The following is a 13,097-nucleotide window of genomic DNA, read 5'->3' on the forward strand; positions in this document are numbered from 1 at the left end:
GTTTTACATAGTTGATAAAAGGAACTGACACTGCTTCTGGAAGAGATTGAGCTGGACATAATAAAAACAATCCCAGTGTGTTTTCATTTTATTATGAGACAAAATAAATTCCCTAGTGGAGGGTAAGTGTTTTCTGAAAATCTGTCTTCTTCTTAATGATCCAGTTGCAGCCTTTTAATGGAAAGGGAAACTTTGAAGGATGACTGTGGCTTCATCTTTTGTATTGTTTAAAAGCCAGCATCAAATTTAGGTTCTGGCCACCAGGAAGCTCCCCAAAATGTTCACTTTTAAGTGTTACCAAAACATCAGTGGCAATGCAATGGGATGGATAAAGTGGTGTTTTCCTGAATGTCTCTCAGGAAGAAAAGTAAATATGACAGGAAGCACTAAAACACTTGGAATGATGGGAGGCGCTAATAATGGGATATTTGTGGGCAACATGCTCCAACAATGAAAGATGTTGCTAAACTATTATCTAAGGAAGATGTGTTCAGTTAGATACTTTCCAAGGAAGGTGGGTCCAATCTTCCTTTGGTGAGTGCTGAGTAAGTTCAGTTCAGTCGCTCAGTCGTGTCCAACTCTGCGACCCTATGGACTGCAGCAAGCCAGACATGCCTGTCCATCACCAACTCCTGGAGCTTGCTCAAACTCAAGTCCACTGAGTCAGTGATGCCATCCAACCATCTCATCCTCTGTTATCCCCTTCTCCACCTGCCTTCAGTCTTTCTCAGCATCAGGGTCTTTTCCAATGAATTAGTTCTTTGCATCTCGTGGCCAAAGTATTGGAGCTTCAGCTTCAGCATTAGTCCTTCCAGTGAATATTCAGGACTGATTTCCTTTAGGATGGACGTGTTTGATCTCCTTGCTGTCCAAGGGACTCTCAAGAGTCTTCTCCAACACCACTGTTCAAAAGCATCGATTCTTCAGCACTCAGTCTTCTTTATAGTCCAACTCTCACATACATACATGACTCTGGAAAAACCATAGCTTTGACTAGATGGACCTTTGTCAGTAAAGTAATATCTCTGCTTCTTAATATGCTGCCTAGGTTGGTCATAGCTTTTCTTTCAAGGAGCAAGTGTCTTTTAATTTCATGGCTGCAGTCACCATCTGCAGTGATTTTGGAGCCCAAGAAAATAAATTCTGTCACTGTTTCCACTGTTTCTCCATCTATTTGCCATGAAGTGATGAGATCGGATGCCATGATCTTCGTTTTTGTGAATGTTGAGTTTTAAGCCAGCTTTTTGACTCTTCCTCTTTTGCCTTCATCAAGAAACTTTTTGGTTCCTCTTCACTTTCTGCCATAAGGGTGGTGTCATCTGCATATCTGAGGTTATTGATATTTCTCCTGGCAATCTTGATTCCAGCTTGTGCTTTACCAAGCCCGTCATTTTTCATGATGCACTCCACACATAAGTTAAATAAGCAAGGTGACAATATACAGCCTGACGTACTCCTTTTCCAATTTGGAACCATGTTGTTGTTCCTTGTCTGGTTCTAACTATGCTTCTTAACCTGCATACAGATTTCTCAGGAGGCAGGTAAGGTGGTCTGGTATTCCTATCTCTTTAAGAATTTTCCACAGTGTTGTGATTCACACAGTCAAAGGCTCTAGCATAGTCCATGAAGCAGAAATAGATATTTTTCTGGAACTCTCTTGCTTTTTCTATGATCCAGTGGATGTTGGCAATTTGATCTCTGGTTCCTCTGCCCTTTCTAAATCCAGCTGGAATATCTGGAAGTTCACGGTTCACATACTGTTGAAGCCTAGCTTGGAGAAGCTGAGTAGGAAGCACAAGTTTAGGGCAAGAACTGAATTGTTTTGAGCAATAGAAGAGAATATATACCATCATAAGTCCTCCTTGTGGCCTTTCTCCAAGCTGAGGACAGCTTCTTCCCTAAATGTTGAATCAACGCACTGAGGTGGGATGTGGGTATGATCTAGGAATGGAGAGTAAGTTGAGAGTGAGTGAGTGATACAGAATTCCTCTGTAGATAGATATTGTATTTGAAATGCCTTTGACACATTCAAATAGATTTATCATGGTTTGAACTGGTACTCTTTCAGGAAAAGTAAAATCTTTTGAACTGAAAGTATAGTAGCAACTTTTCAAAGAAAATTTTTATGGGCCATTTTATTTTTTAATCTGAACTTTTCCAAAACGGAACTTTATTGATTTTTAAATTAAAATTTTATTTATTTTTGCTGTATTTATTTATTTATCTGTTTGGCTTCACTAGGTCTAATTTGCAACATGTAGGATCTTCTATCTTCATTGCAGCATATGTTTTTTTTTTTTTTTTTAATTTGCAGCTTGCAGTATCCTTTTAGTTGTGGCATGCGAACTCTTAGTTGCATCATGTGCGTTCTAGTTCCCTCACCAGGGATTGAACCCTAGTCCCTGCATTGAGAGAATGGACCACTGGACCGCCAGGGAAGTCCCTAAATTAAAAATTTAAATAAATGTATGTAATACAAGTACATGGGGAATTCATTACAATTCCTGCTGCATTATTATATTTTCTTTTTAAGCAAGTACCTATATCACATAACTAGCCATTTACATTTTTTGGCTATGTAATGGGCAACACGGGGCTGTGAACCTGCTTTTGTTCCTATCTCTGTTTATTTCTCCCATAAACACTGTTCCAAGTTTGGTATATTTGCTCTCTGATCATTTAGAAGCTGGACTTGTTTGCTTAACTGTGCAATTTTAATGGAGTCTTGAGAGGAAGAGAAGATAAGGGTGTGCTCAATTTGCTATCTTTAACCTATTTCTTAATCTTTTCTTGATAAGTTATAGTGCACAGTTTTAATAGTCAGGTCTTATAGAGTTATATGGAGGAAAAAAAAAGATAATGAGAAACTAATATGTTGTGTGAGAGACTGTAAATTAGAAGATATTTTATCTAATTTCATACTCTATTAGAATATCTCAGTTATAAAACCGCTGCCCATTTTTGTATTGTTGGCTCATTATTTGTAAATAATATAGTAAGAAATAAGACCATTCTATCACTGATGGGCGCTGAAATGAAAGGTTGTGTCTTTTTTAAACCCTAAAGCACAGTGCATTTTTAATTAGAAGTTATATCATTAGTACATGCTTAGAACACAAAGTGACTTCTTAGTTTGGGTGAAATTAGTAACGCAAGGTTTTACTCATCAGGAAGATAAAGTCAACAATGGTTGTAAAAATTATGATTTTTGAGATTTTATGACATTTTCTTTTCTAAAACTGTGTACCATTCGGATATATGTGTAAAGTTTTACTTAGAAATTTTTGAAAATTTCTCTAGAACTTCTAATAACATGTGTGAAATCAGAGTGGGACTGTCACTCCAAGAGAGAGGAGAGAATAGATGAAGAAACAGGTGGGTTGGGGAAACCAGTCAAATTAAATACTGAAAGGTTGTTGCTGAACCACAGAAGATGCCGGGATTCTTGGCCTCCGGAGAAGAATTCAATCCAGGACCAGAGATGAGGCTTGATTGCTCAGAGCTTTTGTGTAATAAAGTTTTATTAAAGTATAAAAGGGATAGAGAAAGCTTCTGGCATAAACATCAGAAGGGGGCAGAAAGAGTACCCCCTCACTAGTATTAGCAATGAAGTTATATACTTTTAATTAGTTATTACAGTGAATCAAAAGAATGTCCGGAGGTTGTAAAGACCTTACTAGACACACTCCCATAATTTTAAGATAACAAGATTAGCCAGAAGGTTTTTTTCCAGACACTGTCCTCAAGCAGGATACATTATTGTTATATAATCCTAAGGAATGTAGAGGAAAAAAGTTTGTCCTTTCCTCCTCCTTGAGAATTCCAGACCCCTCTCTCCTTGGGGACCCCCGGACTTATTATCAACCTGCCTAGGAATTGACTCTCTCAATACTTTTGGGAGTTTAGCATTGAAGATTTTTTGGCCATTGGGTTTATACATAAGAAATGTAATATTTTCCTTTTAAAAGTTTTCTTCCTTATGTAAAATGTCAGGAGCAAGAATCTTAAAAGGACGTGGACGTTGCAAAAGTTGTCTTGCTGATTTTTGCTTTTGCTTTTATGTATTTTTTTTTTTTTACTGAGGTGGATAAAACAAAAATTAGTCATTTTATTTATTTTTTGGTGTGTTGAGTCTTCGTTGCTGGGCAGACTCTAGTTGTGGTGAGCGAGGGCTACTCTTGGTTGCAGTGCGCGGGCTTCTCACTTCTCTCGGTGTGAACATGGGCTCTAGAGCACAGGCTCAATAGTTGTGGTGCATGGGCTTAGTTGCTCTGTGACACGTGGGATCTTCCTGGTCCAGGGATCAAATCCGTGTCTCCTGCATTGGCAGGCAGATTCTTTACCACTGAGCCACCAAGAAAGCCCCCAGATTAGCCATTTTAAAGTGAACAATTTAGTAGCATTTAGTACTCTCACAATGGCACCCTACTCCAGTACTCTGGCCTGGAAAATCCCATGGACGGAGGAGCCTGGTGGGCTACAGTCCATGGGGTCACTAAGAGTCGGACATGACTGAGCGACTTCACTTTAACTTTTCACTTTCATGCACTGGAGAAGGAAATGGCAACCCACTCCAGTATTCTTGGCTGGAGAATCCCAGGGACGGCGGAGCCTGGTGGGCTGCTGTCTATGGGGTCGCACAGAGTCGGACACGACTGAAGCGACTTAGCAGCAGCAGCAGTACTCTCACAGTGTTGTGCAACCTTCACCACTTTCTAGTTCCAAAACATTTTTATCATCCCCAAAGATTGCCCAATCTTGATATGGATACTTTTTCTAGAACATAAACTGGTACACTGGCTTCAAAATTTGTTCTTAATGTATCAGCCACCATGGAAATAAGCCAAATTATTATATTCTGACCATTCAATTCCTTTAGAGCTTCACTTTATACAGTTTGTAGTTTTCTTATCAGAAAATCTCAAAAGGCTATTAATGTCCTTCCTTCCTATCATGTTCTTTGAATCTAGTCATGTAGAAATTAAATCAGAACATAGTATTCAAAAACTTAGAATACCATTTTATTTATTGATTTTGTTTTAGGATATTTAGAAGTGTACCGCTATAGGACTTTGAAAATGTAGGCTGCCGAGTAGGCAAATCTCATAAAGAATGGTTCATTTAACAAATAAGTTGATAGATATGTAAATGTTTTTGCTTTTTTTTTTTTTTTTTTACCAGCACATATGCTCTCATTTGTTGTATGCTGTAGGATGATCACCATTGTCTTCTGTGATGGAGATTCTCCTTTGAACAGGTCTTAAAGTGGGTAGAATTTTATGGAGAATAATTTCTGGTACCATTGTGGGGGTTGGAAGAGAAGGGAATAGGGAAAGGGTCGGTCAGAGAATGCTTTTATCTTTTCATTTTGTCCTAAAACTCAATTTTTAAAAATTAGATATCGTGCCTTCAAATTTTTGATTTTCTTATTATCTAGCTGTTTATTTTGTAAATGAGATTTAGAAATGAATAAGGACGCTTCAAAGGAAGAAACGTTCTCTCTGGAAAGCAGACTCTCATCAGCTTTGGTTAGTCATGGGTAGCAGTTAAGCCAAATTTGTTGTTTTATTCTATCAATCAAATATACAGCTAGTCTCTTTTTCCTGTTTTAGTGTGGAATAAAATACTACACAACAACAGGTATACCTAATAAGTCTATGTAACTATGGAGATTTATAAAAAAAGCACAAAGTTTAATTATATTAATTACGGATAGTAAATTAAATAGAAAATAATAACCAAAATAGTATAGTAAAATAATAAGTAAAATAAATTACATTTTGATTAAATTATGTATATAAATATATACGTATATATAATAATTATATGTAATTATTTAAAACAGTGTTTCTTTAAGTGTGGGTCCCAGACCAGCAGCATTGGCATCACCAAGGAACTTGTCAGAACTATAGTATCTATTGATTCAGAAACTCTAGGGGTGAGATCCAGCAAGCTCTGTTTTAATAAGCCCTCATGGTGGTTTTTTTTTTTTAATTTTTAAATTGTGTTTTAAAAACATTATTTATTTGGCTGTGCCAGGTCATATTTGCAGCATGCAAACTCTTGTGGCATGTGGGATCTAGTTCCCTGATCAAGAATTGAACCTGGGCTCCCTGCATTAGGAGCATGAAGTCTTAACCACTGGACCACCAGGTGGTTCTAATGTAGGACTCACATTAAAATTTGGAAAGTGGAGAGCTACCCTACTACGCCATGCAATGCGGGAGACCTGGATTAGATCCCTGAGTTCGGAAGATCCTCTGGAGAAAGGAAAGGCTTCCCAGTCCAGTATTCTGGCCTGGAGAATTCCATGGACTGTATAGTCCATGGGGTTGCAAATAGTCGGACAGGACTGAGGGACTTTCACTTTCACTTTCACCCTATCAGTCACTGACAGAGTGCCCTCCAGTGTTTTTGCCAAAACTGCATTGACAAATTACTGGGCTTGACCTAGAAATCCTGATGTAAAGATGAAAATAAAAGATTTTTTTTTTTTTCCCTAAAATTGTCCTCCCTCAATATTTCTTTAAGGATTTTTTTTCCTATACATACTTCTACAAATTTTAGAAAATATGATCTATACAATTTGAAACTTTAGTCTTTTTTGGGCTTACCATTATAGAATAAAAGTACTTTGTAAAAGTCATTAAAAGTATGTTGTAAACATACTATTTAAAGACCGCTTAAAAGCTTAAAAGTTCATAATTTCATTCTCTTTATTTTCCACATTTGTACTGTGGAAGGTTATCTTTTTAGAAGTTGAGATGAGGGAGCAGTTCCTTGCTTACAATATTATTTCGTATATACTTACCAATATCTTCTCATATTGTCAAAGAGGCATAGACAAATTTGGTGAAACTGTAAAGTAGGCAATTGCTGGTGCTTAAAAATGTTAATTTGTTACAACTTTGTGTTTTCCATTTCATGTCTTCTCCTTTGAGACCTCCTTTTAAACGTGTATGCTTCCTGTCTCCTCAGTTTTGCTGCTCAGTGTCTTTTGGATTCGTTTCTTCCATTAAATATTTTCACAGTCTTCCTCAGGTTCTAGCTTAAAACCCTTAAAGGCAGGAATTTGGAGACTATGATAAGTAATTGAAAAGGTACTTGACCTACTCCTTGCCTTGGATCTCAGCATAGAGGTGCTTGCTTACTTAAGCATAGGGGTTGATGGAGGGCCTGTGGAGCCAGGCAAACCACCTCTCCATTTATTAGCTTTCTGTCTTTGGAGAATAAATACCTTTGAGCTTGGACTAGCTCATCTAACAAACTAATAATCTAACAGTATCTAATTGGTAAATGTGAGCATTACATTACACTTAAATTATAATTTATAGACATGAGCATTACATTATATATAGAGTGCTAGGATAATGTCTGACATAAATTCTCAATAACTATTAGATATTACTATTAGAAGCACTATTAGTGTTTGTTTAACTCTAGAGCCATCTTTGTACAGTTGCTGAGATTCTTGGTTTTAGCTCTTCATTTTTGTGACTAATAATGCTTAAGTTATTTACATTTTATGTTAATGGAAAACTGGCTCTACTTTTTCCTACAATTATATTTAACCTTTAAAATTTAAATTTTTATGGAAAAGGTGTTTTAAGAAGGCATTATCTCAGATTCCTATTTTCTTCTTTTTTAAAACTCAAACTTATAAAAACTCTCTCAGAGGAAGTTATCTTTAGTAAAGTAAGTTTATTGTTATTTTCATTATAATATTACAGCTTTCCTAGAAATTTGCAGGGAAAAGCATATATTAGTGTGCTATTAATTATAAGCTTATTTAATATTTTTTTGTAATCTGTGAATGTGCTTCATTCTTAGGCATCATAACTTAAAATACTAACTGAAAAATAAAGGAATCATGATTAGGCTTTATTCTTATATTGTATAATTTTGGGGATTTTGGACATATGTTTATTGACTCCAAGAAAGCTGTTTAGCGTGAGTTACTCATTTAAGTGATTATATTTATATTTATCTGTTCTCTCCATGTGCTGAGTGAGCAGTGTACAATACTTTGGCCTATTACATTTATTCATTTACTTACCAACCTTTTATTGAGTGACTATTATGTGTTAGATACCATGCTTGGTCCTAGGTGGATAAGCATGGGTAAGATACGGTAGAGTTAATTTCTTTTGTGGAGAAATATGTTAATGCATAATTTTGATGCAATATGCTAAGTTCTATAATAGAGGTATATAGAAAGAAGCATGTGGTTGGTACATTTAGCTTGGCATTTAACTTAGTTGGGGAACAAGGATTGATGATTGTATATGAGGCCAGGCAATTAGGTAAGACTTGTCAAAGAAAATGATTGTCTGAACTGAGCTAAGTTCAGAGTGGCCCAGGCTGATGTATCTGAGGGAATAGAGAGCAGAGTATAAAAGGAGCACTGTTATCATTTGTAGATGACATAGGAATCAACCAACAAATGTAAAACTAAGGAAAGTTCTGTGAGATTGCCAGATATGAAATCAGTCAGTCAGTTAAGTAGCTCAGTTGAGTCCAACTCTTTGCGACCCTGTGGACTGCAGCATGCCAGATTTGCCCGTCCATCACCAACTCCAGGAGCTTTCTCAAACTCATGTCCATTGAGTCGGTGATGCCATCCAACCATCTCATCCTCTGTTGCCCCCTTCTCCTTCTGCCTTTGATCCTTCCCAGCATCAGGGTCTTTTCCAATGAGTCAGTTCTTCACATCAGGTGGCCAAAGTATTGGAGCTTCAGCTACAACTTCAGTCTTTCCAATGAATATTCAGGATTAATTTCCTTTAGGATTGACTTATTTAATCTCCTTGCTGTCCAAGGGACTCTCAAGAGTCTTCTCCAACACAACAATTCAAAAGCATCAATTCGTCGGCACTCAGCTTTCTTTATGGTCCAGCTCTCACATCATACATGACTACTGGAAAAACCATAGCTTTGACTAGACAGATATGAGATCTGCTTGCAAAAGTAATAGTGTTTCACTGTACCCATCACAGCCAGTTAGAAAATATGATAAAAATATCTATTCACGATGTAACAATATTTCTAACACATCAAGGAATATACAAAATCTGTGTGGCAAAAACTTTGAAACCCCAAGACAAGATAAGCTGAATAGATCGAGTGATATCCCATGTTGGGGGCTTCCCAGGTGGCACTAGTGGTAAAGAACCTGCCTGCCAGTGCAGGTAGACTTAAGAGACACAGGTTGGATCCTTGGGTTGGAAAGATCCCCTGGAGGAGGGCATGGAAAACCACTCCAGTAGTCTTGCCTGGAGAATCCAATGGACAGAGGAGCTTGGCAGGCTGCAGTCCATAGAGTTGCACAGAGTTGGACACGACTGAAGTGACTTAGCATGCATGTACCCCCATGTTGGATGGAACATGTTAATAAATATGTCAATTCTCCTTTAATTAATGTATAAGCTAATTGTAATTCCAGTTAAAATTACAGTTTTTTTTAAAAGAACTTGATACATCTATTATAAGATTTACATGGAATAATAAAGGTACAAGAATAGCTAAGTTAGCCTTAAAAAAGAAGAGCAAAGAGGGGGCATTTATCATACTAGATATTCAGTTCAGTCACTCAGTCGTGTCTGACTCTTTGTGACCTCACGGACTGCAGCACACCAGGCTTCCTTGTCCATCACCAACTCCCGGAGCTTGCTCAAACTTATGTCCATTGAGTCAGTGATGTCATCCAACCATATCATCCTCTGTTGTCCTCCTCTCCTCCTGTCTTCAATCTTTCCCAGCATCAAGGTCTTTTCTAATGAGTCAGTCCTTGGCATCAGGAGGCCAAAGTATTGGAGCTTCAGCTTTAGCATCAACGCTTCCAATGAATATTCAGGATTAATTTCCTTTAGGATTGGCTGGTTTGATCTCTTTTCAGTCCAAGGGACTCTCAAGAGTCTTCTCCAATGCCACAGTTCAAAAGCATCAGTTCTTTGGTGCTCAGTTTTCTTTACAGTCCAACTCTCACATCCATATATGACTACTGGAAAACAGATATTAATACATATTAAAAAGCCTTAATATTACACATTTCCACAGCTTTAAAAAACATTGGCCTATTTATTTGTGTGTGTCAGATCTTAGTTGCACCACAGGGGATGTTTCTTGCAGCCTTTGGGCTCTCTAGTTGTGGCATGCTGGCTTATTTGCTTTGCAGCTTGTGGGATCTTAGTTCCTCGACCAGGTATTGGACCCATGTACTCTCCTTTGGAAGGCAGACTCTTAATCCCCCGACTACCAGGGAAGTCCCAGTTTTGTGCCGTTTGATAGTGATTTCACTATCTAAAATGACTTCCACATATGTATAGTGTTCAGGTGCTCTCTAGTGTTCTTAAGTGCAAGGAGTCTGTGATGTGTTTTATGGAGATGTTTGTGTTACATAAGCTTTTTCAGACATGAGTTATAGGATGACTGGTCAAGAGCTCAATGTTTATGAATTAAGAATAAATTGCTTTTGGTGCTACCCACTCAGAGGTCCATGTGGTGTTGTTCTGGATTCCCATCTTAACTTAAAGGGAAGCTTTCACAATGTACAGAGCCCTTCATGTCCTGCAAATGAAGGAGGAGGATGTCCTCAAATTCCTTGCAGTAGGAACCCACTTAGGTGGCACCAACCTTGACTTCCACATGGAACAGTACATCTACAAAAATGATGGCATCTAAATCATAAATCTGAAGAGAGCCTGGGAGAAGATTCTGTTGGCAGCTTGTGCATTGTTGCCATTGAAAGCCCAGCTGATGTCGGTGTCATATCCTCTAGCAACACTAGCCAGGAAGCTTTTTTGAAGTTTGCTGCTGCCACTGCTGCCAGTTCTGTTGTTGGCTGCTTCACTCCTGGGGCCTTCACTAACCAGATACATGCAATGTTCTGGGAACCATGATTTCTGGTGTTCGCTGATCCCAGGGCTGACCACCACCAGCCTCTCACAGAAGCGTATGTTAACCTGCCTACCATTGCTCTGTGTAACACAGATTCTCCACTGCGATATGTGGATATTGCCATCCCATGCAACAACAAGGGAGCTCACTTAGTGGGTCGAATGCAGTGGATGCTCACCTGGGAAGTTCTGCACATGCGTGGAACACACACAGGAAGTCATGCCTCATCTCTACTTCTACAGAAATCCTGAAGAGATTGAAAAGGAAGAGTAGGCAGCAGCTGAGAAGGTGTGACTGAGGAGGAATTTCAGGGTAAATGGACTACTTCAGCTCCAGAGTTCGCTTCTCCTCAACCTGAGATATTGGACTGGTTGCAAGGTGTGCTGGGGCCGTCTGTGCCTGTTCAGCAGTTCCCCACTGAAGAATGGAGTGCTCAGCCTGCCTCTGCACACTGGTATGCAGCTCACACTGCTCAGGCCACAGAATGGGTAGAAACAGCCACTGAGTGGTCTTAAACTGTTCTTTCTCAAACTCTTAAAATAGAAATTGGGTTGACAGAAGATAAACAGTTGCTAAAAAAAAGAGAATATATTAAGTAAGATGCTTTTAACAGAAACACACATAAAACAAGAAGTAAGTATCGATCGTAGTGGAAATATTGTGACCACAGACTCACAGTAACTGTATTTCTCCTAGGAGCAATGGTTCAGTAGTCACTAGTTCAATTTTTATGGTGACTTTATAGCGTAATTAATGCCAATCAACTGTATATGTATGTCCAGCATCTAGTCAAAAAAATAAAAAAAATACAGGGAGGGTTAGTAAAAATAATTCACTATTAGGAAATGGCTTAATTGGTGTTGGAGGGCTGAAAATCAGGAAACCAGAGGGAATACAGGCACAGCTATCACCCTTGGGGGAACAAAGGCAAGAAGAGGCATTCTTACAACCTTCAAGCTGGTCCAGTGGAGCCAGGACTCAGTTGTCTGAGGAGAGAGTACTGTAGGGATGAAGGATACAGACAGGCCGTTTCTGGGACTGTGAAGGAGCTGAACCTGGAACAGCTATTGCTGATTCAAGGAATGAAGAATCATTGCTGGGCTGAGCTATATGAACAGCAAGGAAATAGGAAAAAGCAAATTCCACCTACTCTCTTGCCTTCGAGTGTCCTTGGAAGAAGCTAACAGAAAACCAGCTGGTGAAGGAGGGCGTGCTGAGTTCTAGCTCCAGTATCACAAAGCAATAGTAAATTTGGAGCTGAGAGTACTAAAATTTTGGGTTTGTTGGTTACAGTAAGTAACACTATCCTAAGTATTACTACAAGAGTGTTTGTTGCAGTGTTTTTCTTTTTAATTAATTAATTTATTTTTGAACCCATCAACCAGTATATGGGATCTTAGTTCCATGACCAGTGATCAAACCTGCACCCCCTGTATTGAAAGCATGGAGTCTCAACCGCTGGACTGCCAAGGAAGTCTCCTGTTGCAGTGTTTTTTATTGTAGGGGAATTGAAGACAAGCAGAGTGTCTATCACTATGGAAGTGTTGTTGTTGTTCAATCATTCAGTCTGTCTGACTCTTTGCAACCCCATGGACTGCAGCAGGTCAGGCTTCCCTGTTCTTCACCATAGGGTGTGGGGAAATGGACAGTCTTAAGGACTGGTTGGAGGGTGTTTTGAAGGAAGCTTGCTGGAGAAAGAAGAGCATGGTTTGTTCTTTTTCTAGAGACTGGCAAGTATTCTGGGTATCTGTATACTTTTACCACTGAAAGATAACCAATCAGAAAAGAAAAATTTCTTCTCCTTAGTATATTTATATGCTTTTATTTTGGAATTGGTATTTGGAAAGATAGGGAAATTGGGAGAAAGAAAAGTCTCTTGTCCTTAGAGTATATTAGACAGGCAGATATTACTATTTAAAAGCAATATAATAAATTAATATTTTTATTAGGTGGGTACATAGTTAAATGACTCACATAGAGACTGTAGACCCATTGTCTTATCAAATATTGTGTGCCCTGAGAGATAAAAAGTTTGAAAATAAACTGTAGTCAGAGTACAAATGATATAATTTTATAAAAATAGAATATGACTAATATGTATTACCTGTTTATGTTTATGGAAACCTCACTTGAGCACTAGCAGACCACAATGTACTGTATATTTAGAAACTTTCCCAAACTACACGATAGAAGAATTTTTA

The 13,097-nt window shown here is 38.3% G+C and overlaps 1 protein-coding gene and 1 pseudogene across 3 annotated transcripts in view; both read left to right on the plus strand.

Moving 5' to 3' along the window:
- The window catches only part of CTNNA3 (catenin alpha 3), a 1,864,976-nt gene that overhangs the window by 43,085 nt on the left and 1,808,794 nt on the right, over positions 1 to 13,097 (plus strand). The gene's annotated exons all lie outside the window — the stretch shown is intronic.
- LOC145523168 (small ribosomal subunit protein uS2 pseudogene) lies at positions 10,546 to 11,411 on the plus strand (annotated as a pseudogene).

Source organism: Giraffa tippelskirchi, chromosome 2, assembly GCF_054371585.1.
Source record: "Giraffa tippelskirchi isolate mGirTip1 chromosome 2, T2T-mGirTip1v1.2.pri, whole genome shotgun sequence".
NCBI lineage: Eukaryota > Metazoa > Chordata > Mammalia > Artiodactyla > Giraffidae > Giraffa > Giraffa tippelskirchi.